Raw genomic sequence first — 26,068 nt, 5'->3', positions numbered from 1 at the left:
GGTGTTGGGGATTATCAGATCAGTCACGATCTCATAGAATCCCTGCAGTGTGGAAGCAGGCCACTTGGTCCATTGAGTCCACATTGACCCTGAAAAGAACATCCCATCCAGACCCACCCCATAATCCTGCATTTCCCATGGCTAATCCACCTAACCTTATTGGAGGAAGCCAAATGAAACCAGAAGTGAACACGGGGAGAATGTGCAAACTCCACACAGGCAGTCACCCGAAGGTGGAACCGAACCTGGGGTCCTGACACTGTGAGGTAGCAGTGCTGACCACTGAGCCACCTCCTTAAATGGCAGAGCAGACTCAGTGGGCTGAATGCTGACTGCTAGACCACCAGGGGTGACTACAGATAATTACTGATGAAGAGCTTTTGCCCGAAACATCAATTCTCCTGCTCCTTGGATTCTGCCTGACTTGTTGTGCTTTTCCAGCAACATACTTTTGACTCAGATCTCCAGCATCTGCCTCAATGGCCTACTTCTGCTCCTATGTCTTTTGAGTTTAAAAGGTTCAAAGTGGTCTGTTTTTCAGCTGCAAAGTGGATGCAAACCATAAAGTTACGTGCCTTCCTTTTACAGACACAATGGCTGGATCCAGCTGAATTCCCCTTCCATTCAGTCAAGATCCTCACTTGGGAAGTGGCCAGGAACAATGAGCAGTTGTCAAGGCCACCAGAAGCAAAAACCAACAAAACCTTTGCAATCTCCAACTGAAATCCCAGATCAGTAAAAGAAAATGAATTTACAGGTCAAAAATAGGCAATGTTTAAATCAAGGTCCATGTCGACCAAATATCCTAAATTATTTTATTCCCATTTACCAGCAGTTGGCCCATATCCCTCTACACCCTTCCACTTGGAAAAACAAAGCTTAATTCACCATTGTCCGCATGGTTTCATGCCATGCTTTATAAACTTGCTGGATTCTTTAAGTACATAACAGAAATGGGGATCTGGTGGATGTGGGATATCTCGACTTACAGAAGGCATTTGACAAGGTGGCACGTACAAGAATGATCCAGAAGGTTTGATCTCAGGGTGTTAAGGGTAGAGTATTGGTTTCGATAGGGGATTGGCTGACTGACAGAAAGCAGAGGGTCGGGATGAATGGGCCCTTCCCTGGATGGTGAGCTGTAACTCGTAGGGTGCCACACGGTTCAGTTCTTGGGCCTCAACTGTTTACAATTTGTAAGCAGGGACAGAGTGCAACACAGCAACGTTCATGGATGATACTTTTTGGTGAGAAAAATAGAACAACAAATTATTGTTTAAATGGGAAGCAGATTCAAAGTGAATTGGTGCAGAGGGATCTGAGCATCTTTGCGCATGACTCACTGAAAGTGGGAATGCAGGTGCAGTGTATAATAAGAAAGACAAATGGAATCCTGGCATTTATTGCAAAAGGATTGGAATATAAAAGTAGTGTTGTTACAATTATATAAGGCTTTGGTGAGACCATACCTGGAGTATTGCCTCCAGTGTTAGTCTCCTTACTTGAGGAAGAGTGAGGAGGCACTGGATGCAGTTCAGAGCAGGATCACCAGATGGATTCCAGGGATGAGATGGCTTTCATTTGAGGAGCGATTGAGTAACTTGGCTTGTACTCGCTGCAGTTCAGAAGAATGAGGGGAGATATGATTGAGGTACATTAAATACTAAAGGGAATTGATAAGGCGGATATTGAATGGATGGTCCCTCTTGCAGGACAGTCTTGAACAAGAGGCCATAGATATAGACTGAGAGGAGTTAGGTTTAAAACTGGAGATGGGGAGAAACTATTTCTCTCACTGGGTAGAGAATCTGTGGAACTCACTGCCCCAGAGTGTAGTGGAGGTAGAATCAATCAACGGATTCAAGAAAGAAATACATATGTTTCCAATAAAAAGCGGAATAAAGGGCTAGGAAAGTGGACTTAAGACCGGGATGAGATCAGCCATGATCATGTTAAATGGCTGTCTCAAAGGGCTGAATTGCTCACTATCACTCCTAATTCCTATGTTCCTATGGCTCTTCTTCAGTTCTTACAGACGCTGCCAGACCTGCTGATTTCCTCCAGCAATTCCTGATTTTGTTTCAGATCTTCAGCATCTCCAGTTCCTTCGTTTTATTTTATTGCTCTAAAGAAAACTAGAAATGTGCAGCAGCATGTTGTAAGCTGTAACTGTTTTAGTCTTGTTAAGCTACTGATGAATATTTACAGATTCTATTATTTCAGGAAAACATAAACTTTAGTCGAGAAACATTTTATTTTTTGGGAACATCTCCGGGACACCCACACCAATCAACCCCACTGCCCCGTGGCCCAACGTTTCAACTCCCCCTCCCACTCTGCCAAGGACATGCAGGTCCTGGGCCTCCTTCACCGCCGCTCCCTCACCACCCGAAGCCTGGAGGAAGAACGCCTCATCTTCCGCCTCGGAACACTTCAACCCCAGGGCATCAATGTGGACTTCATCAGTTTCCTCATTTCCCCTCCTCCCACCTTACCCCAGTTCCAATCTTCCAGCTCAGCACTGTCCTCATGACCTGTCCTACCTGCCAACCCTCCGTCCCACCTATCCCCCTTCCCATCTATTCGCTCCACCCTCCCCTCTGACCTATCACCTTCATCCCCACCTCCATCCACCTATGCTACCTCTTTGCTACCTTCTTCCTAGCCCCACCCCACCCCCAATTATCTCTCCACCCTGCAGGCTCCCTGCCTTCAGTCCTGATGAAGGGCTTTTGCCCGAAACGTCGATTTTCCTGCTCCTCGGATGCTGCCTGACCTGCTGTGCTTTTCCAGCACCACTCTGATCTAAACTTTGTCTTCCAGCATCTGCAGTCCTCACTTCTGCCTAAGAAACATTTTATGGTGACTTCATCTTGCCACTGGGCTGCAAGGGATGACAAGATCATGTGACATTGCATCCCCTCCTGTGATGCTGTATACAGTGTCTCCTTAGCATATCACACAGTCAGATTTTATTCCTTATGCTACACATAGCCGTATTTACCCACATTGCAAATGACAGATTAAAAAACTTGAAGAGGATCTGGGAGAAATGTTTCGCGCCCAGAAACAGAAAGATAATGTCACATTCTGAAGTCAAGTTTGTAAGGTATCATATCATATAATACAAATGTTGTTATGATCCCAGCTCATAATATTATTGGACAAATCAGATTCCAGACTGAAACTTCATTGATTGAATTTAGTCTTTTTTGTTTAGTTTAAACTTGGTGACCTCTCACTAAAACATAAGAAAGCAAATCTGTAGATTTGGTAACGACAATAAAACGGAAGTTCATTAAGCTAAAGACATCATGATAAAATAGAATCAATCAAACTATTTATGTCAAATGCATGTTTAAAGGTTTTACAGTAAAAGAAATCCTATTAATCCCAACAACATCAAAATTATGTACTCGAACATCAGAGAGAATGCTGATCTTTATACCACATATCCATAGTGGAGGTCATAAGGTCTTTGGGTAGAGAACTGAAGAAGACAACATCGCAGCCCAGTCTCTATTGGATTCTTGAAGTATAGACATCAACTTGGTCTTCTGGGGAGCAATACAGCAGTTTTACAAGATAGGAGAAAGTGAGGACTGCAGGTGCTGGAGATCAGAGTCGAGATTGTGATGCTAGAAAAGCACAACAGGTCAGGCAGCATCTGAGGAGCAGGAGAATAAGCATTTCGGCCATAAGCTCTTCATCAGGAAAGAGGCTTGTGGGCCAAGGGGCTAAGAGATAAATGGGAAGGGGTGGGACTTGGGGGAAGGGGTTTGTTGGTATGGGTATCCCAGAGATACTTTCTGAAATGATGTGTAAATTGACATCCTGTCTCCCCAATGTGGAGGAGGCCACATCGCGTGCAACAGATACGGTAGATGGCATTTGTGGAGATACAGGTAAATTTCTGGGACACACACACCAACCAACCCCACTGTCCCATGGCTGAACACTTCAACTCCCCTTCTCACTCCGTCATGCAGGTCCTGGGCCTTCTCCATCGCCAAACCCTAACCACCGAATGCCTTGAGGAAGAATACCTCATCTTCCACCTTGGGACCCTGCAACCACATGGGATTAATGTGGATTTCAACTGTTTCCACATTTCCCCTCCCCCCACCTTATCCAGCCTCAAGCTTCCAATTTGGCACCGCCCTCTTGATCTGTCCATCATCTTTCCCAACTATCCGCTCCAACCTATCACTTTCTCCCCCACCTTCATCTCCCTATCACATTCCCAGCTACCTTCCTCCAGCTCCCCCCCCCCCTCCCCCCGCCTCCCATTTATCTCTCATCCCCGCCAGGCCTACAAGCCTCATTCCTGATGAAGGGTTTATGCATGAAGCATTGATTCTCATGCTCCTTGGATGCTGCCTGACCTGCTGTGCTTTTCCTTTACAAGATATTTTGATTTAGCTATGGCTTCAATGCCTGCTAATGAAAATCTAATAGTCTTTTCCTTGATTCATCATACTATGCCCTTTCGGGAAGGAAACTGCCATCCCTACCTGATCTGGGCCACATGTGACTCCAGAGCCACAGCAATGTGGTTGATTCAACTGCCCTGTGGGCAATTAGGGATGGGCAAAAAATGTTGGCCTAGCCAGTGACGCCCTCATCCTGTGAATGAAAGAAAAGAAAACAATGGAATCTCGACCTTTTCAGCTTCACATAACCCCTCCAGGATTCATACCTCTGGCCTAGAACTTTTAAACTAAATTCCTTACACTAAGGTAACTCATTTTTAACAAATCAAAACCATCTCTATTCCTTCTTTGGAGCAATTGCATTACGCATCCACCTACAGCCGGTTTCTGCAGAACTGCCTAAATTTAAAAAGAACTTTATTTTTGACAGTATGGTTATTTCCTCTAAGACCACCAAATATTCTAGAACCATCTATCTGAAACCTGAAAACACTACAATGTTTAATTTGTTTGTGAACGAATTGAAACGAATTTCTACTAGCCTCCAGAACTACCTCTTTTAGATGTTATTTTGAAACAAATCATGATGACTAGAGAAATACTTAATCATTAAGCACCCTCAGACACACAGAAAATCTGTATGCCACTAGTTCAAAGATAACAATCCAAACCCAATAATTAATAATACTGACATTTATATAAATCATACACCTTACATCAAAATATCATACTCTGCAATAGCTCCATAAAGTTGTCATCCTTCAGCTGCCCTGGATGAGGACCCAAAGGGTGAAGCCTCTCTCAGCATGCACTTATGACTGGAGTTTGCACGTTCTCCTCGTGTCTGCGTGGGTTTCCTCCGGGTGCTCCGGTTTCCTCCCACAGTCCAAAGATGTGCGGGTCAGGTGAATTGGCTATGCTAAATTGCCCGTAGTGTTAGGTGAGGGGTAAATGTAGGGATATGGGTGGGTTGCGCTTCGGCGGGTCAGTGTGGACTTGTTGGGCCGAAGGGCCTGTTTCCACACTGAAATGTAATGTAATGTAATCTAATCTAATCTAAAGATAATAAAGGTCACAATTGGTCTCCTGAAGCCAGCTAAGTGACTGCAGGATCTATCCATAGGAAAGGGAGGCCCCTCACAGCATATTACCAACCCAGTTCTCCCATTTAGGTCAATAGAGACGAAGGCTTACTGTGGCAGAATGTATTTCCTGATAGCAGACATATGGCTGGTGTATATGTGGGACATGTAGAATCCAAGCAAGAGACGTTTGTCCTCAGCCTGTGATTGGAGAAATACCAAGCTGCCTGGGGCCTGTTTTTGAAGGGTCATATAAAGCCGTGCATTCTAAATTCAAACAGTTGAGGAATGCTGATCATAACTACAGTGATAGGGACAGGCAAGAACAAGTAACTATTAACATGCAGGATTTCCTGCTCCTAAGTATAACTGCACTGTAGGAACCAAGAACAAATTGCTTCCACATTTAAATTTCTACATTGTTCCCACTCCAGATTCAGATATGGCAAGGAAACTTAATGCATTTCCATCTACTCTGCATAAACGCCATGTAATCAAACAGATTCAAATATGATACATGTGAAAGTAAACTGAAATGGTTCTTAATAAATTCATTTTATGTAACTGACTGTGATGTCCAATACCTCTCCGCATCTTTTGCAACCTGTTTGCACGTTTGACACAATTGGTACAACCAATATCCTCCAACATATCACCTCTATTGCCCGACTCAATGGGACTGCCCTTTCTTTCTTCTCTTCTTGTCTGTCCAAACCTAAAGAGAGAATATCCCTTATCTACACCATCACCTCTGAACTCAGAAGAATCAATCGTTGGCTTCCCCTGTAATCCTCACTACTTCATCGAAAACACATCAAACACCCAGTGTTTTGTTTTATATTTTCTCATGGAAAATGGGCGTCACTGGTTGGGCCAACATTTATTGCCCGTCCCTAATTGCCCTTGAGAAGGTGATGAGGAGCTGCCTTGTTGAATCATTACAGTCCACCTGCTGTAGGTTGATCCTGGAGAGGTGATAGCTCAGTGGTAATGTCACTGGACTGTTAATTCTGAGAACCCAGATAATGTTCTCATGACCCAGGTTCACTTCCTCATAGCTGATGGTGGAATTTGAATGCAATTTTTAAAATAAATCTGGAATGAAGAATCTAATGATCACCATGAATCCATTGTTGCTGGTTGAAGAAACCCATCTAATTCACTAATGTCCTTGAGTGAAGGATTCTGGCCTACATGTGACTCCTGATCCACAGCACTGAATTTGATTTTTAACTGCCCTCTGTGCAACTCGAGATGGGCAATACATGCTGGGATGGCCAGTGACACCCTCATCCCATGAATGAATTTTTTTTAAAATGCCCCTTCAGGAGGGAATTCCAAGATTTTGACCCAGTGACAGTGAAGAAACGACTTTATATTTCCAAATCAGGTTGGCGAGTGACTAGGAGGGGAATTTTCAGGGAATGGTGTTCCCACGTTTCAGATGCCCTTGTTCTTCACGATGGAACTGGTCATGAGTTTGCAAGCTGCTGTCTAATGATCTTTTGCCATATGTAGACACCTATCTTTACCTTAACGTTAGCTTCCTTGATAATTTCTCTAGATTGTCATGCTGCTTGTCAGATCTTTAGTATTGGTTAAACAGAAGTCTCTGCTCATTAATTACTGAGGAGAGAGAACCCCACTGATGATGACCTCCATCTCAAACTCTTAGCATGGCTTTTACCTTCCTCCACCTCTCTGGTAACTGTCTTAACTTGGACCAGACTAATCTCAACCTTGGCATTCTAGACGCTATAGTGCATATTTGACATTATAACTTCCTCATCACCAATAGACCACTTGTACTGCCTTCACATCTCTCATCTCCACCCCCACCTCATCTCCACTGAGAATCCCTCAACTAACCTTCTGCTCTCTACAGGCTCGTTTTTTGTTCTCCTTACCAACCTCCGATGCATTCAGCACATCCAGTATTCTCATTATCGTTTACTCTGAACTCACCTGAATCCCATTCTCCTGTCACTCTCCGACATCAGCTCCTGGATCAGTAATGGCTCTATTTTAAAATTTTTGTGTGTATGCCCTCTCCCATTCTTATTCCCATCTCTGTCACGACACCATTCCCAACATCGGCGTTTTGCTAATTCTGGTCTCTGGTCTCCAAGCCCTCGTTTGCAACTACCACACCAGTAGTTTTAACAACCTCTGCCCTAAGGTCTGGAATTCTTTCTTCCCTATTTTTCTCTTTTGACAAAGAGGGAAACTATTGCCTTCCATTTCAATCACAAAATCCATTCATTACCTACAAATTTGAGACCACTCCCTCACAAAAATCTGAGAACAGAACTGTTCACAACCTGAAGAGCCATTTTTGTTCCTGAACTGATTTATGTCACAGTATTCTCCAAGTCAGCAAACTGCCACAGTATCTCTCTTCCTTCAGGATGTTCTTTAGACACTCTCGCACTTAGTTTATAGAAGCTGTCCTGATAACCCTTTATATGCTATAGTATCAAACTTTATGTGATGGTACTCCCTCATCTAATAATACTATCTGGGATGCTTTTATTCCATTACAGATGCCATATAAACATTACTTATTACTGATATTGTTACAAATTCCTGAAAATTCAATATGGAACCTAAATATTAAGGTAGGGTGAAAAAGTAGACAAATAACTAGCTAACGTCTTTCTTTTAAGCTGAAATCTAAGTTGTTTGTTGGAGCTCAGGATCAGGTAGAGTATTTTGATCATAAGAATGAGATTACATATTGTTTGCAATAAGTTTCTAAATGGGGTGGAGAAACAGAGAGACCTTGGCTAGTGCTGATAAACCCGTCACTAAAAATAGTGAGGTTAAGGCTATTTAAAAATAAATGAATAAGTGGAGCTCATTTCTGGATTTGTCGAATTGAAAAGCAAAGGAATTGTGTCGCTCAATGAACTGCCCTTTGAAACCTTGCAAAATTCCTCTGAAAACTGAGAACAGCATTTATGCCAAATTTAATGGTGAACAGGCAGCCTGTGTGTGCATAGTCGCCATCTTTGATGTTTGCTAGGGGATTGGGTCTGCTCTGCATGGGCCTGTCCAATGAATTGTTGCAAAATAGCTCCCATCGCCTGCTGAATCACTTAGACCCAGTCAGAAGGTAGCAGCAAGTAAATCATCTGTGAAATTGAGACTGCCGTCTATTGAGCGCACTGCTAGTCATGATTTAGATTAGATTCGCTACAGTATGGAAACAGGCCTCAGTCCACACCGACCCTCCAAAGAGTAACCTGCCCAGACCCATTCCCCTACATTTACCCCTGACTAATGCATCTAACACTGGGCAACGTAGCATGGCCAATTCACCGGACCGGTACTTTTTGGATTGTGGGAGGAAACCGGATCACCCGGGAGAAACCCACGCAGACATGGGGAGAATGTGCAAACTCCACACAGTCAGTCACCCGAGGTGGGAATTGAACCTGTGAAGCAGCAGTGCTAACCACTGAGCCGCTGTGCCACCCATATGGTGGCATGGCTGAACATTTGGAGTAGTGTGATTCAACTTCTACAAGTGTATAAAGGTCACCTGACTCCGATTCTACTTTCTCTCCACAGTCGCTGCCAAACCTGCTCGGTTTCTCCAGCAATTTTTGTTCTTGTGTAAGAAAAATTTGATTAGTCGGGCCCAAAAATGGGTACGTAGTATTAATGCAGTCAACTTATACACACTGCAATGAGGCTAGCTATGGAGCGCTGCAAAACTATTCTGGTGCTCCTATTGTGGACAGGATATAGAGGTAACTGGAATAAATACAAAAAAAAGGACAAGAGTCAAATCAAAACGTAGAGGTTATACTGAGAAGAAAACACTGAAAAGGTTGCAGTTTTTTTCTCTGGAAAGGAGAGAGCTAAGGAGTGATGATGATGAAAGGCTTTACTGGACAGATATTTAAAAAATTCTAGCACTTGTGGGTAGCATAGAATCCCTACAGTGTGGAAATAGGCCATTTGGCCCTACAAGTCCATACTGACCCTCCGAAGAGTAAACCACCCAGACCCATTCCCCTACTACTCTACACTTATCCCTTTCCAATGCACCTAGCCTATACCTCCCTGAACACTGTGGGCAACTTTAGCATGGCCAATTCACCCAACTCACACATCTTTGGATTGTGGGAGGAAACCGGAGCACCTGGGGGGGCGGGGGGGAACTCACCAGGCATGGGGAGAATGTGCAAAGTCCACACAGAGAGACAGTCACCTGAGGCTGAGAATTGAACCTGGGCCCTTGGCGCTGGGAGGCAGCAGTGATAACCACTGATCCACCATGCGACCATGTCTAGGAGCCAGAAGCAGACAGTAAATTGCAAAGTCAGTATGGAATTCCAGAAAACGAGAGATTTACCAGGATGTTGCCTGGAGCGATTCAGCTATGAAGAGAGACTAGGATTGTTTTCCATAGGGCAGACAAGGCTGAGGGGAGATCTGACTAAGGTGCACAAAGTTCTAAGGGGCATTGACGGGGTAGATAGAGAGAAACTTTCCCCTTAAAGCGGCGTCAGGAACCAGGGGACAAAGTAAAGGGCAGGAGCTTTAAGGGGGATTTGAGGAAACATTTTTCACACACAGGGTTATGGGTATCTGGAACTCACTGACTAAAAGGTTATAAAGTGTAGGAAACCTCAAGTGATTTTCAAACTATTTCAATGGACACTTGAAACATCATCATGTACAAGGTTACAGGCTAAATGCTGGAAAATGGAATTAGAATAGGATGCTTGGTGACCAGCACATATATGATGGGCCAAAGGGCCTCTTTCTCTGTTGTAAAATCCTGATGCCTCTCAAAGCCAGACACTGGTTAGAACATGGAACTTGCTACCACAGGGAGAAGCTGAGGCAAATGGCACAGATACATTTATGAATGTGAGTAAGAATGGAACAGAAAAATATTTTAATAGGTTTAGCTGAAAAAGGGTGGGAAATGGATAAACACCACCTTTTAGGTCAAATAAGCTTTTTATAAATTTTATCTAATACGCCAAAGAGGTCGTGATTAGATGGGACGAGGGACAAAGTTGATGGATAGAAAGAAGAAAGAACTAATGGAGAAAATCTTGCAACTCTCAGCCTCCTCATTCTGTATTACACGTGCCCGTTGTGCCCATCAGAAGTGCTGAAACTATTAGCATTTAAGACAGAATAATAAGTGTGGCAATTTCAACTCCAATATCTTGCTGTGTCCCCTCTTAGTAAGGTCACCCATAGTGCCAAACATACAAGTAAACTCAATCCCAAGATCCAAGCTTGAAGCCAGTCTCTCCCTGTACCATTTAATGCCTTGATACATAAAACAGTCATGCAGTGACACTATCAAATGGCGAGTCTTAAAGACGTCAATGAGTCAAACATTCAGTTCCACAAAGCAGCTGCACTTCATAATAATGTATTCATTGCAAACTTTTGGGAAATCTTGAGACATATTACATTGTTTTGCTGTTTGTGGAATTTGCAGTATGTAAAGTAAGCTGTCACATTTCTATACCACAACAGTGACTATACCTCAAAAAGCGTCCCATTGGCTGCAAAATACTTTGAGACATCTGGTGGTTATGAAAAACACTATATAAATGCAGAGCTTCCCTTTCTGTTAAATATCAAGTCCTCTTTTCTTTCTTGTTTGATTTGTAATGTTATAAGTCACTTTTTAAAACTTCTGATTCATCTGTGGGTGAGACCGAAATGTCTTTCATATTGAATCGACTGCACATATTGTAAATTTGTTTTTGTCTTTTCAACAGTATAAAATGTCACTTGGAAGCTGTTTTCATTTGGTGCAAAAATATAAACCACTGAGGACAGGGAACTTTATAAATGTTTTTGTTTCCAATTTAATGTTTCTCTTCTTCCAGAAAGTGATTCTGTGCCAGGATTGTTACACAAAATGTAGCAGCAGATCATATACGTAGACTTTCATAATCCAAATAGGGTGTAAAATGGCTGGTGGGATTACTCTGAAACCTTGCACACGTTATCAATAACTAAAACAGATTCTGGAAGAGAAACAGTTTAGAATAAAGTGAGGTGATGCTGTGGGACTCTGTTATTCAAACTGACAGACCAGTTTAGTTCAGAGTAAGCTTAACCTTGGAAATTTATCTTCTGTTGTTAAGCTCAAATAGACGGAATGGCTATGCTTATGTGTACAAGCATAGCATTATGCTTAATTATTACACCCTACAGCCACTTAAACTAACATCTAAGGGCAATACTCTTTGAATTATAGCTGAGCTTGTGATGTTGGGACATAACTGTAGGATATAGAGTATCATGCTTTTTTTTGAAATCTATTATGGTGTACACTTAGTTTGCATTCATTCCTGTGTATCAATTTTAGGAAGGAACACTTTTATTTATTTGTAGGCAGTGGGGCTGGGTGCCAAAGGTTAACACAGATATATTTATTCCATCGGACTTTACCAGTTTGTGGTCTTCAACTGGAGTAGAACCTGCCAATTGATGACTATTAAGCCGATTGTATTGATATCTCTGGAGTCTGACAAGAATATTTTATGTTGTGCAAAAACCACAAGGCACTTTTTTTTGAATGGAGAGTTAATTAAAGCCAGAGATGAAAGTGACTGCATTGTCCAGCATTTATAGCACTTGGACAAAACAAGGTCAGAACATGTTGAAGGAGAATGACAGCCAATAGTCTTGTCACTCAAGGAAAGGGTTTTCCAACATTACAAATGTGTTTGAAAGGCATATTCCCCATTTTCCTGCAAGAATCCTTCAATACTGAGACTTCAGTTCCAAACAATTTGGTGTGAAATGTGACCAAGAAATGTCATGTAGGATTTTGAACAGTTACTTCATTGAGTTGTGAATTAATAAACACAGTCATTTAGTTCATGCAAGTGATCCAAATGTACACAAATCAATGTATTTTTCTTTAACTCTGCCCACAAGCATTCAACTAAATTTCTCTGTCAGTATTTTTGTTACAACACCAGACAGTCCACAAATTTTAATTCCAAGTCCTTTTTTTTTGGTGCAATTTAACACTCAGCTAGTTCATCCCTATCAGCAAGATGTCATAGCAGCTGCCACTCCCAGCATCAGACACATTAACAGACAGTTGAGAGTGTCACCTCACTTGTAACACAGCACAGAATATTACACAATTTAATGATTACAAAAAAAAAATGGCATGTCCCTCGAGTAATATAAACATTTCTAGACTTAGGCTGCTTGGAATGTGATGTAAAAAAGAAACACACACTTCAGTACTAAAAGTAGTAAATATTGTTTATCGTGAAGCCAGTCTGACCATAGGCCACACACAGTAATTTTCACATACACCAAGTCCTGCTCAACTATTATCCCTGTCTTCAATGGCCTCACAATATCTCTCAGTTGCTCAGTGCCTCTAATTTAACATTCTTAAGCTTCCATTTCTTTGTGACCCCACCCCATGCTATATCCTCCTCTATTTCTAGAATACCCCTCCTCACCCATTCACTGTTATGCTGACTCTTTTTTTTAAACATCCCCTCACTTCATCTGATCTTTAATGATCATGCCAACAGAAATCTATATCCCCAGTTGGAATAGCCTCCCCAGACCCCTTTGCTTTTGTACTAATATCTCCTTTAAATGCATCCTTAAACTCAGCTACCCAATATGACTTTTTATCATCTCTTTCTAATATCTCTTTCTTCATTTCAGTGTCTGTGATTGTCTGATGATGAATCTAGGAAGCACCATGGCTTTTAAGATTCTACAATGAACATACAATGTAAACCTTTGTTATTGTTCTTATAATGAATTTATGTAAAGCAAGCTTTGGTTATATGCTTCCTGAACCTTCAGAGAGGCCACTATCCCATCACCAAGTCACTCTTCATTTACTGTGGTCAGCCAGCTGAGAGTTAGTCCTCTGAACTGAGGAGATTCCCAAATCCCATGTTAATTTCTTTTTCCTTTTTCTTATTTATATTCTACCAACAGGAAGAAAGGCAATACCAGAATGACCAGTGACAAGCAGTGCCCTTCACATCAAAGTGCAATGCTGTGTGATAAACCCCGTGTTTTGTTTTTCTTTTAGACACAAGGTGCATGAATCTTTATTCAAATTCCACCACCAGGAAGATAGGAAAACACCCGGGTGGCCAGTGACAAACACTGCCCTTCACATCAAAGGGCAGTGCTGTGTGATCAAAACAGTGAAGGGGAGGGTAGGGACTAAATCAAAATAGAGTTGGAGTGGGAAATAATGCACTCCACTCCCTGCGGCGCCCACCTCTCCCTGAACAACCCCAGGGTGTTGGTGGACACCGCGTGCTCCTTCTCCAAGGACACCCATAAACCCCGTGGTTTTTTTTCTTTTTTTCCTCCCTCCTCCGGTATTTTTTTTTCTTTTTAACCCCCACACTACCACCTGAATGCGGTAGTGCTTATTTTATCCCCAGCACCCATGGTGTGTGTGTGCAGGTGTGAGACACAGTGAAAGACACAAAGTGCACGAATCTTTATTCAAATTCCACCACCAGGAAGATAGGAAAACACCCGGGTGGCCAGTGACAAACACTGCCCTTCACATCAAAGGGCAGTGCTGATAAACCCCGTGTTTTTTTTTATTGATAGTCAACCTCCTGTTTATATTTTTTTCTTTTTTTCCTTTTTTTTTTAAATTTAACCCCCACACTACCACCTAAGTGCGGTAGTGCTTATTTTATCCCCAGTACCCATGGTGTGTGTGTGCAGGTGTGAGACACAGTGAAAGACACAAAGTGCACGAATCTTTATTCAAATTCCACCACCAGGAAATAGGAAAACACCCGGGTGGCCAGTGACAAACACTGCCCTTCACATCAAAGGGCGGTGCTGATAAACCCCGTGTTTTTTTTCTTTCTTTTTTTTTCTTTTTTTTAATTCTTTTTTTCTTTTTTTTTAAGAAAGGAAAACAGGGTCCCTGTTTATTTGTTTTCTATTAAACCCTCACACTACCACCTAAGTGCGGTAGTGCTTATTATTTTTTTCCCCAGCACCCATGGTGTGTGTGTGCAGGTGTGAGACACAGTGAAAGACACAAAGTGCACGAATCTTTATTCAAATTCCACCACCAGGAAATAGGAAAACACCCGGGTGGCCAGTGACAAACACTGCCCTTCACATCAAAGGGCGGTGCTGATAAACCCCGTGTTTTTTTTCTTTCTTTTTTTTTCTTTTTTTTAATTCTTTTTTTCTTTTTTTTTAAGAAAGGAAAACAGGGTCCCTGTTTATTTGTTTTCTATTAAACCCTCACACTACCACCTAAGTGCGGTAGTGCTTATTATTTTTTTCCCCAGCACCCATGGTGTGTGTGTGCAGGTGTGAGACACAGTGAAAGACACAAAGTGCACGAATCTTTATTCAAATTCCACCACCAGGAAGATAGGAAAACACCCGGGTGGCCAGTGACAAACACTGCCCTTCACATCAAAGGGCGGTGCTGATAAACCCCGTGTTAATCAGGAGCCAGTGCCTCCTGATTGGCCCAGGTAAATAACCTCAATCAAGCACTTCATAGTCAACAAGGTCCACCTGATTCCAATCACTACACAACCTTTGAAAGATGAATTCACTTTCTTACCTACAGAGTGAAAAGTGTCAAAACAATGATGGCGTATATACCTCAGGAATGGTGATTTCTTAGATTCGAATAATTCACTTTTACGTCAAATTCAAGACAGGGTTCCTTCATAACCTCAGGGTATCCCAGTGTTCATGGCCAATGAGGCACTTTTGAATCTATTATCATACACTAGGGTAAAGGGACAACTAATTTGTACTCACTCAGGAACCACAAACAGAAAGCCAAAAGAACTTCCTGAGTTTTCTTCAGCAGTACATGGGTCTTATATGTCCGATGAGAGGGCATTTAACATTTAACTTGAATCTTCAACAGATAATCCCTCCCATACTATAACAAACAATCAGACGAAACCACTTCTCTTCAGAAAGGCTTTATGACCTAAGAGATCTCTCTCGCACTAAGCCAAGACTGCCAGCCTGAACACATCAAGGTCATTTATTTTTCCAGACTAGCTCTTCCCAATTTTTTCTCATAAAGTATTTAGCCATTCTTTCCCTCTGAAATTGCCTTCCCTGATCTCCTCACCTCTTTTGTATCACCCCAAAGTCCCTTCCGATGTAACGAACAGTGCCACTAAGTCAGATCCTGTTGTATATGGGTCTGAAAGGGTTAATACTGAGGAGTGTCATAAACACCACCCATTACCATGATGCCATGTGGACTAGTTACAGATCAGTTTAGGATCTCAAAGGAGACATACTTGATACGTAGGTCCTTAGGACTGACAGACTGTCTTTAAGCTCCATCTGTCTTTTTTCCCCTTATCTTTGAATTATTCAAAATGGCGCCCAACCATGGCAACAAATGAAAGCATTTCACTATATTTTATCATATTCTTGTTGTAAAATACATGTGACAATACAATCATTCATTCCTTCATGAAAAAAGGATTTTATTTCAGTGACTTGTTAACAAATAGCATGATTGACAAGGCAAAGTTTGACTTGGTGTGAGATTGATGAGATTGTGGAACCATGGTAAGAGAAGTTGCCCAAGAATTTAAAGCTGCTGCTACATTATTTTTCTTGCGTTTCCAAGTCCACCATTAGACACAGAAAATGGATTGGCCAGGAGAAGAAAGTGCACAAATGTTGTGCAGCTGTAATCAGAGTTAGCGGAGTAATCTCAAAAGGCACATGGAGAGCTTGGGATCCTATAAAACATTATTCGTTTCTCCATGCCTTAGTCAGTCAGTCTCAAATTGCCAACCTTTGCATTATTTTCTCCTGCAGTATAGATTATTGTGATCGTGTAAAATTCATCATTCTTGCAGTTGTCCTGATGAGTGCAAGTATAAGATGTTCTGACAAATAAAAGTCCATAAGATAGTCGAATTTGACCTTTTCGCCCATCACGTTTGCTTCACCATTTGATCAAGGCTGATCTGTTTCTCAATCTCATTCTCCTGCCTTCTCCCAAAAAATGTGATCCCCTTACCAATCATGACCCTATCTATCGCTATCTTAAGTACAGTCATTGACTTGGCCTCCAAAGCTCTCTGCAGAAATAATTTCCACAAATTCACCATCATCTGGCTGAAGAAATTCCTTCTCATCTCAGTTCTAACGGGTTGTCCCTTCACTCTGAGGCTGTGCTCGCAGGTCTTAGTCTACCCTACGAGTGGAAACACCTTCTCTACAAACAGTCTATCCAGGCTTCTCATATTCTGTAACTTCCAATGAGATTCCCTCTCTTCCTTCTAAACTCCATTGAATATTGAACCAGACTTCAAACACTCCTCATATGACAAACCCTTCTTTCGCAAGATTATTCTTGTGAACGTCTTGTGAACCCCTCCATGTCCTAGCACACCCTATCATAGATACAGGGCAAAAAACTGCTCACAGTATTACAAATGTGGTCTGACCAGAGCCTGAAACATCCTCAGCAGTACATCCCTGCTCTTGTATTCTTGTCCTCTTGAAATGAATGCTAACACTCCACTTGCCTTCCCAACTGCCAACTGAATCTGCAAGTTAACCTTAAGAGAATCCTGAATTAGGACACGTAAGTTCCTTTGTGCTTCAGATTTCTGAAGGCTTTCCCCATTTAGAAAATAATCTGTGCCTCTATCCTTCCTACCAAAGTGCATAACCTCATACTTTCCCACATTGTATTCCATCTGCCACACTTTGCTCACTCTCCTAGTCTGCCCACATTCTGTTGCAATCTCCCCATTTCCTCAACATTACCTGTCTCTCAAGTTACTTTTATTTGTAAACTTAACAAACATACCATCAGTTCCTTTCTCCTGATCGTTAATTTATAATGTGAATTTCTTGGTCCTAGCACTGACCCCTGTGAAACTCCACTAGTCACCAGTTGCCATTCTGAAAATGGCCTCTTTATCCCCCTCTCTGCTTCCTGCCAGTCAGCCAATCCTCTATCCATGCCAATACCACGTCCTTACTACCAGGGGCATATGTCATTCCTGATGTCCGAAGCGTCGACTCTCCTGCTCCTCAGATGCTGCTTGACCTGCTGTGCTTTTCCATTGCCACACTTTTTGGCTTTTATTTGTCATCGTCCTGTTTGGCACCTTGTCAAAGACCATCTGGAAATCCAAATAGAGCACATCCACTGCCTCTCTTTTCAGCAATATGCAGAACTGGAGAACTCAGAAGCAAAGATTTATAGAAAATAGGAACAGTTGTAGGCCATTCAGCTCTTTAAGTCTGTTCTTCCATTCAATATGGTTACGGCTACCTCAGTACTTTCCCCCAGCTTTTGACTGATAACCTTCGATGCAGTTAGCCCTCAGAACTATATCTATCTCTTTCTTAATAACATTCAATATTTTAGTCTCAAACACTTTCTGCTGCATGTGATTCCTCAGGCTTGCCACCCTCTGGGTGCGGAAATTCTCCTCATCTCAGTCCAAAGGTTCAACGTCGTGTCCTTACTTATTTCACCAAGCTCAGATGTGCTAGTGATGAAGGCCATTCCTTAACTGGTTTCAATGTCTCTGGGATAAGGGCGAGCCAAGGGAATGTGGAAGTCAGCCACTCCTGGTCGCAGCGCACAGTTGACTTTCAAAAGCTGATGCGCGTGGGAGGATTGGACCACGCCCAATCCTCTGGTGGTGAACTTCAATGCCTAGCTCCATGAAGAATGACTTCTGGAACAAGATGTGGAATGTCTGGTAGCACTTTGGGAATGATACCCCATCATGAAGCAGAAGTTCCAAGGCAGGGGATAGGAATGAAAACAAACCCTTAGATAAATGCACTAGAAATAAAACACATGTCTTTGAGCACAAATATTTGACCCTTACATTGGATTAGAGAGGGAAAAAAAAGTCCGGTTTTAGTCCAGTGCACTGCTACATTACTCCATTGTTCTTGTAAAACCTAACCCCCAACAAGTTACATCTGGGTCTTCTGTCTGGTATACATTGCCTTCCTTTTCATCAAACACATTCCAAGAGTCAGAAGTGAAATCACTGAGAAGGCAAAGCAGATTGATCCATTAACTCTCACTCAACATTAGCAGCTTGTTGGCTGAACTCTTCAACTGCATTCCAAGCACGAAAACACAGCAAGCTGAATAAAGGGGAAAAAAAATCACTCAGAAAATTTCACAAGACTTCAGTTCGTTGCTACCTATTCTTTACTTCTGTATGACAGCAAACATCACAGAAGCAAAGTCCAAGATCTGAAATTTTATTTTAGTTCGTGTGATTAGAAAATGTCACCTTCAGATTGTACCGGAGACACAGGATTATCGAGCAGCATGCATTGATATGTTGCAATTTTTTACTTTTTCACAATTAGCCAATGACTAGATTTGCATAAAAACGTACTGACTAGCTATTATTCCTTCATTATCGATATCATTGTTTCTGAAGGGAATTCACCTGGTATAATTTTTAAAAATTGGAAATTAAGCTTCTGAAATATAAAAAGTTAAATCACTTCAGACGGCATTATTTCATTGGGAAACTGCACCCTGGAGCAGATAGGATTTGGATTCCCAACTCAAACATCTTAGTGTCATATCAGACAACCTACCGTTTAAAAAAAAAAGGTGTCGTAATTGAAATGTTTGAGATTGGGGGGATAACTGACACTCAAAGAGTGTGCTGCCTGACTGAAAACAGGCTGCATCGCAAGTTTACAAGGACATAGTACCTCGCAAAATGGGATAGCCCAGTTGTGCAGCCTGCGCAAACAGTACAGTCCTGAAATATTAGGACAGCACCATCTGTATCACAACAGTGAACACAATAGCAGTGGAGTACTTATTTCCAACAGCTTTGGTGTCATATCAGTGAAAGCCACAAGATTTGTGAAGAAATTTGAGAGTTGGAGGGTTTGAACTAGAGGGAGAACAGACTGAGGCTGTTTTCCCTGGAGCGTTGGAAGCTGAGGGGTGACCTATTAGACGTTTATCAAATTATGAGGGGCCTGGATAGGGTGAATAGCCAAGCTCTTTACCCCAGGGTAGGGGAGTCCAAGACTAGAGGGCATAGACTTAAAGGGAGAGGGGAAAGATTTAAAAGGGACCTAAGGGGCAACATTGGTGTGTGTATGGAATGAGCTGCCAGAGGAAGTGGTAGAGGCTGATACAATTACAACATTTAAAAGATGGGTACATGAATAGGAAGAGTTTGGAGGAATGTGGGCCAAGTGCTGGCAAATGGGACTTGATTAATTTAGGATATCTGGTCAACATGGATGAGTCGGACCAACGGGTCTGTTTCTGTGCTGTTCATCTCGATGTGTCTATGACTCTAAATGCTACAATGGGGTTTTGACTTGGAAGTATGTTTTTCTCTCAACCTTCGCTGGGTGAACATTTTGGAATTCCTGAAACCATCATTGTGTGAGTGCCTTCACCCAATGGACTTAAGCAGCTCAAGACTGTCAAAGGAGGTGAGGCTGCATCTCCATTTTCTCAAGCACAGTTAGGAATGAGCAATACATATTGGTCTTGCCAGTGACACCCAAAATCCTTGGTGTCAGCAATTCATAATGCCTTAGAAAATAAGCATGCCAGGTGCTAGGTTTATTTTCCACACAGAATTGAGAGAAACGTGTTAAAAACCTCATTAATGTTTGGAATTGAACATGAGTCCTGCTGGTTCACCAGTTTGAAGTGCGCAAGGAGAATTCAGCCAATAAAAAGTACATTTGGATGGGTATATGAATAGGAAGGGTTTGGAGGGATATGGACTGGGTGCTGGCAGGTGAGACTAGATTGGGTTAGGATATCTGGTCGGCATGGATGGGTTTGACCGAAGAGTCTGTTTCCATGCTGTACTTCTCTATGGCTCTACGACTATAGCTGCTATAGTCCTGCTCTCTCTTTAGAGATAGAGAGGGATTATTGATGGTGATTTAACCTGAGGGTCATCATACCTCAGGCAAGGAGAGAAATTGAGAAGGACAGCCCTTTATATTAACCTGAGCTGGTGCAGGAATTGAACCCACATTGTTGGCATTAACCCTGCATTACAAACCAGCCATCTGAGCTAACCAGGCACTCATTGGCCCTACGACATTTGCAAGTTTTCTTGGTTTTAAGAAGACACGTATTAAACCTGCTTGGGACCACGGTTAGACCATGATTCAGCAATTCTGGTCAGCATGTTACAACTAGGATACAGAGGCATGAGAGAGGGTACAGAGAAGCTTTGCAAGGATGGTATGAGAAATGCATGGGTGTTTAATAGATCAACAGGCTGTAGCTCCCTCCCTTGAAAAGAGAAAGCTGAGGACTGACCTAATAAAGATCTTTAGACTTATTAAAGGATTTGATATAGTGGATACAGGGAGAACGTTTCTGTTCTTAAGGAGAAGAGCATAATCAAGGGTCATCCATATAAGATAGTCACCAAGATATCCAATCAGGAATTCAGACAAAACTATTTCATCCAAGGAATAGCAAGAATGTGGAACTGTTTTACCACAAGGGGTGATTGTAATAAGTGGTATAGATGCATTTAAGAGGGAATTAGGTAAGGAAGGTGATTATGCTAGAAGAACTAAATGAGAAAAGATGAGAGGAAGCTTAAGTTGAGCATGAGGAGCAGCATGGACTGGTTGGGCCAAATGGCCTGTTTCTGTGCCATCTATGTATATGACCTATGGAAGAAGAGGCTACAGCAGCTACATAGTCTGTTCCTATCCCTGTACAACAATCAAGTGACACTACTCCTGAAATTTTATTTTACATTCATTTGCAGGAGCAGACCAAGACAGCTCAGGTTCAAACCGGCTTTTTAGGTGTGACGTCTCCTGTGGTCAGACTGAACTGCAAGTAGAGTACTAAGAATAGATTGGTCCCCATGTTGCTATGAAGATATGATGCTAATGAGGAAGACTTAAGAAGATATTGGTGGGGATGGACATGTATGACTGTGAGGGAGAATCGGATTGGCTGACTTTGTCTTCTTTGAAACAGAGGGGGCTGATGGGTTAATTCAGTTACAAGAAATGACAAGGGGCCGAGATTGAGTGGCTAGGAAGGAACTAATTCCTCATCAGAAATATCAATAACCCAGAGGAGGGGTGTCAACATAAAGTAATTGTCAAAAACATTCCAAGAGGATTGAGAAGAATCTATTTCTCCCAGAAGGGGTCGTAGCATCTGGAACTTACTGCCCCAAATGGTTAGGGTTAGGATTAGGGTTAGGTTTGGGGATAGGGTTAATGTTTCAGTTAAGGTTACAGTTAGGTTTAGGGTTAGGGATAGGTTTAAGTTTAGGGATAGGGTTAGGTTTGGGAATAAGTTTAGCTTTGCAACTAGGTTTAGGGTCACTGTTAGGGTTAGGGTTATCATTTAACTTAGGGGTTAGGGTTATGGTTAGATAAGGTTGCAGTTACAGGTAGGGTTAGGGTGTACGTTAGGATTAGGGAAAGAGTTAGGCTTTGGTTGGAACCAGAAACATTGACCGCATCTGAAGACTACTTGTGCACATGAGCTACTGAAATGTAGCAAGCTACAAGCTGACAGCTGGAAAATTGGAGCTCTTTAGGCTGGCACACGCATGACAGCCCTCATGGGTTCCGTACCTACGTTTTCTCAGCAGAAAGGAATTGAAGCATCCTGGGCTACATTGACATTGCTGGCAGAATCAGAGAGGGAAGTCCAACAAGTCCCATCTTGACACTTGCTTTATCTTTTATGCTTTTAGTAAGCAGTGAGTTGCGAGTGAAGAGGGATAACTACTTGGGAAACACCTTGTTAATGGCTCAGTGTGCCTTGGACTTGATGTAGAAACCAAAATGGGTACTTGGCAAATTTGGTTCATCTTTTGCTCTGAATGACAGCCAATATCTCAGGGCACATTGCATGGGAATTGTCCACACATACCCCAAAGACATTGGCATCTAACCTGTGACAGAACTAAGAATCCTCATGCCACATCTCCGATCCACTTACAGAACACTTTTGCACTTCAATGCAGCACCATCTACACCCATTGTAATGCTGCAGCAAGGACATGGTGTGCTCAGGGACACATCTCATGGTCTGAACCAAGGCAGGATCTTTTTCTCATCTTCATTCACCAGACATGGACATCACCAGCCAGGCCATGATTTATTACCCATCCCTAATTACGGAGAGGGCATTTGAAAATCAACCACATTGCTGTGGGTCTGGAGTCACACGTGGGCCAGACTGGGAAAAGATGGCTGATTTAATTCTCTAAAGGGCATTCACAAACCGACTATTTTCTCCTGACAATCAGCAGGTTTCATGGTCATCATGGGACAGTTAACCTCAGATTTTCTACTGAAGTCACCTTCCACCATTTGCCATGATGGGATTGAAGGTGGCTCTCCAGGACATTACCTGGGGATTAATAGTCTGGACTAATTCATCGCCATCTCCGGGCTGTTCACTCACTGTCATAGCACTCACTCACTTTGTCCCTGCCATCCCTTGCATTGCCCGTACTTTGCCCCCTCAGCCAACAATAACCATGTCCTTTTAGCACAGACACAAAGGGCAGAAGGTTGTCATGGATAGCAACAGGCCACAGTCAAGACGATGAGGAAATCCTTTGCTCAGGGGATCCCAGCACAGCAAGTCAAGTATAGCCACCGATACAAGAGAAACGGTCAGTAAATCACTCAGAGTCAGGATGTTGTCCACATAAGGAAGTGAGGAGCCAAATGTCAGCCACCCTATCTTTATGCTTCCCAGCCTACTATGGGCTGTTTCCCTCTCAGAATGTGTGAGAGAGGCAGGTGTTAGCCGAGATGAATGTGGGTGGTGTCAACTTTTGGTGCAGGCAGTGAGGTGTCCCAAGTGAATGAGTAAGGAGCAGTGAGGTTATACTGGTGTCGGCCATTGGAGTGGGCAACAGTGAGTGAGGAAAGACATTGCAGGCAATCATGAGACTGGGAGAACAAGAGCCTTGTGGGGAGGTGGGTGCAGTATCAGAGATTGAGTCAGTGTGAGAGGTCAGAGAGAAGATGGTGGCACTTACGATAACGGAGCGAAGGTCATTGATCTTTCACACGACTGCACACTAACATGGGTGACAACCTTGGACCAAGCAGGCATGGCCTGGTGTCATGCTGGTCAGGGGCAGGGTGGGGAAGACAGTGCCCTGTAGTGCACCATCCAAGCACCAGGACTTCCAGAACTCTGCACACAAAGCGGGCACCTATTTCCTCCTGTCTGTCATGTCCAGGGGATATATCAAGAACTGTGCAGGGCAGCTCTAGACTGGTAGTGCTTATTCGAGCGCACAGTGGCTTTTTAAAGATGGCAGAGGTGCAAGGAGTGTGAGCGAATTTCAGGATATCCTCATGTTCTGCGAACCATGGGTAGAAGATGGAGCTGGAATTGGATGTGAGTGTGCCATGGTAACAGGGCAAGTCATTCAAGAAGCAAGATTGTAAGAAATGGTGAGGAGCGCATTAAGCCACTCTGTAGAAATCCCTCCATGAAAACTCCACACAACTCTCAGTTAGTCAAAAAAAGAGTAAGATGCAGCCTTCCATGTTTCTGAATGATGCTTTAAAAACACATACAATTACAACAGAGGTGGCAAAAGCCCTGAAAACACGGAGTAACCAATTCCTGCTGTGATGGCAAATTCAGAATGTTTCCAGGTAGACTGATTAAAATGAGTCAAACAATCTCTCGCATCAGTGGTTATCTTTGTGGTATTCTCCAAGGTGACCAAGTTGTTAATACATCTTGCTTGCTCTTTGTAACAATTGCATTCAGTTTCTAAATTTCTCTTCAATTTGTTTCACAGCATTAAATTTGCGCATACGAATTGCCAAAAAATAAAGCCCATACAAAAATAACCTGCTTTCCAAAATCATTCGCACACATCTCCTGCAAATAAATTTGTGCTGTTCCTGCACGTTGGGTAACTTGCTTCCGTCATTGCTTCACTTGCTAAAATCGACATTTAGTCATGAGTATTTCTCTCACCCTTTCACCTCCCTTCTCTTGCTGTGAAATTGATTGTGATATTACATCACAGGAGTTGTCAGACTCCTCGACACTACTTCCTCATGTTGATTGCATCCTGAATAAACCTTGCTGCCTGTAATAATTAACAGGCACGACCAACATTCTGGTACCTCACCCTAATTGCTCTTCATGTATGAACCTACTTCCTGAATGTTTTGCCCAAATGTATGATTCTTCATAACCAAGCCTTGGTCCTACCCTTGACTGAATTCACAGCCTCAGAGTGCTCAGGTATGGAAACCCTAGCAGATTTTAGGTGCCATTGCAACATAAGAAGCAAAGCATTCATCCACTTGAACCTACTTCACAATTGGTAGTTGCTGATATGAAATTTGACTTCACTTTTTTTGCCTTTGATCCTACTTTATCTCAATTTCGACAGGTCCAATGGTCTCAGTTTCCTCAGCCTTTAGAAAAGGAGGCTGCCAATTTTCTGCTAAGCCTTTGCATGAAAAGTCCTTCCCAATTTAACTCCGAGGGGCCTAGCTCTAGTTTTAAGATATTGTCCCCATGTGTTTACATGAGAATGAGGAGCAGGAATAGACAATTCACTCTCTCTAGCCTGTCCCACCATTTCATACGATTATGACTGGTCCCAGCCTCAACTTCACTTTCCTGTCCACTCTCCAGAAACCATGACTGAGGAAACCAATTCTCCCTGTCTGTCCTGCCTCACCTCCTTAAAGAGCTGAAAATGTGTTGCTGGAAAAGCGCAGCAGGTCAGGCAGCATCCAAGGAACAGGAGAATCGACGTTTCGGGCATAAGCTCTTCTTCAGGAATCACCTCCTTAAAGAGTTTGGTTTCCCCTTGAATTCTGTACTTATTAATCATTGACGTAATTCTGCCACATTACAGGTGTCACAGGCAGCAATTCCTGTCAAGTTAACTGCACGGAGATGAGGACTTTTAAATAAAATAATTTTGCATGCAATCTGCAAAGATTTACGACTGTTACATCTCTCTGTGCATTTAAATGGTCTCAACATTAAATCCAGATTTGCATCGAATGTACTTACAGAGTAACTTGTTCAATCTGGTCACCACTTCTAAATATTTATAGTCATTTGAAACTTAATCAAATAAAGATTACATTTTAAGAGATAACAGCCATTCAATGGTAATGTAATAATACATTAGTGGTAGCAACTGAACATGAGTGTGCCTCGTTGAACTGATCCAGGGCTGGGGGATTGTTGAGATAAAGCCTGGAATTTGTATGTATACTATCTATTGATGGAAATAGACAGCTGGAAGATCACACGGACTGAGCAAAGGGATAGAGAGATCAAAGCCAAGAGATAGAACAGAACCAGAAGTGCCAAGATCAAAGGGAGGAACATAAAACTGTAGTGGCGAACATGGGAGTGCACGACAAGATGGGGCAGCAGGGGTAAACAAGCAACATTGTGAAGCAAAACCCTCAGAAAAAGAGAAGGGAGATCAATGGGATCTATGTTTACTTGCACCTTTTCGATGGTGACTCGCACCGTAGGGTTTGATTGAACAGGCA

Source organism: Chiloscyllium plagiosum, unplaced genomic scaffold (genome assembly GCF_037043375.1).
Source record: "Chiloscyllium plagiosum isolate Xiang-an unplaced genomic scaffold, Cpla_swu_hap1 HiC_scaffold_10, whole genome shotgun sequence".
Classification (NCBI taxonomy): Eukaryota; Metazoa; Chordata; class Chondrichthyes; order Orectolobiformes; family Hemiscylliidae; genus Chiloscyllium; species Chiloscyllium plagiosum.
This window is presented reverse-complemented; position numbering follows the sequence as displayed.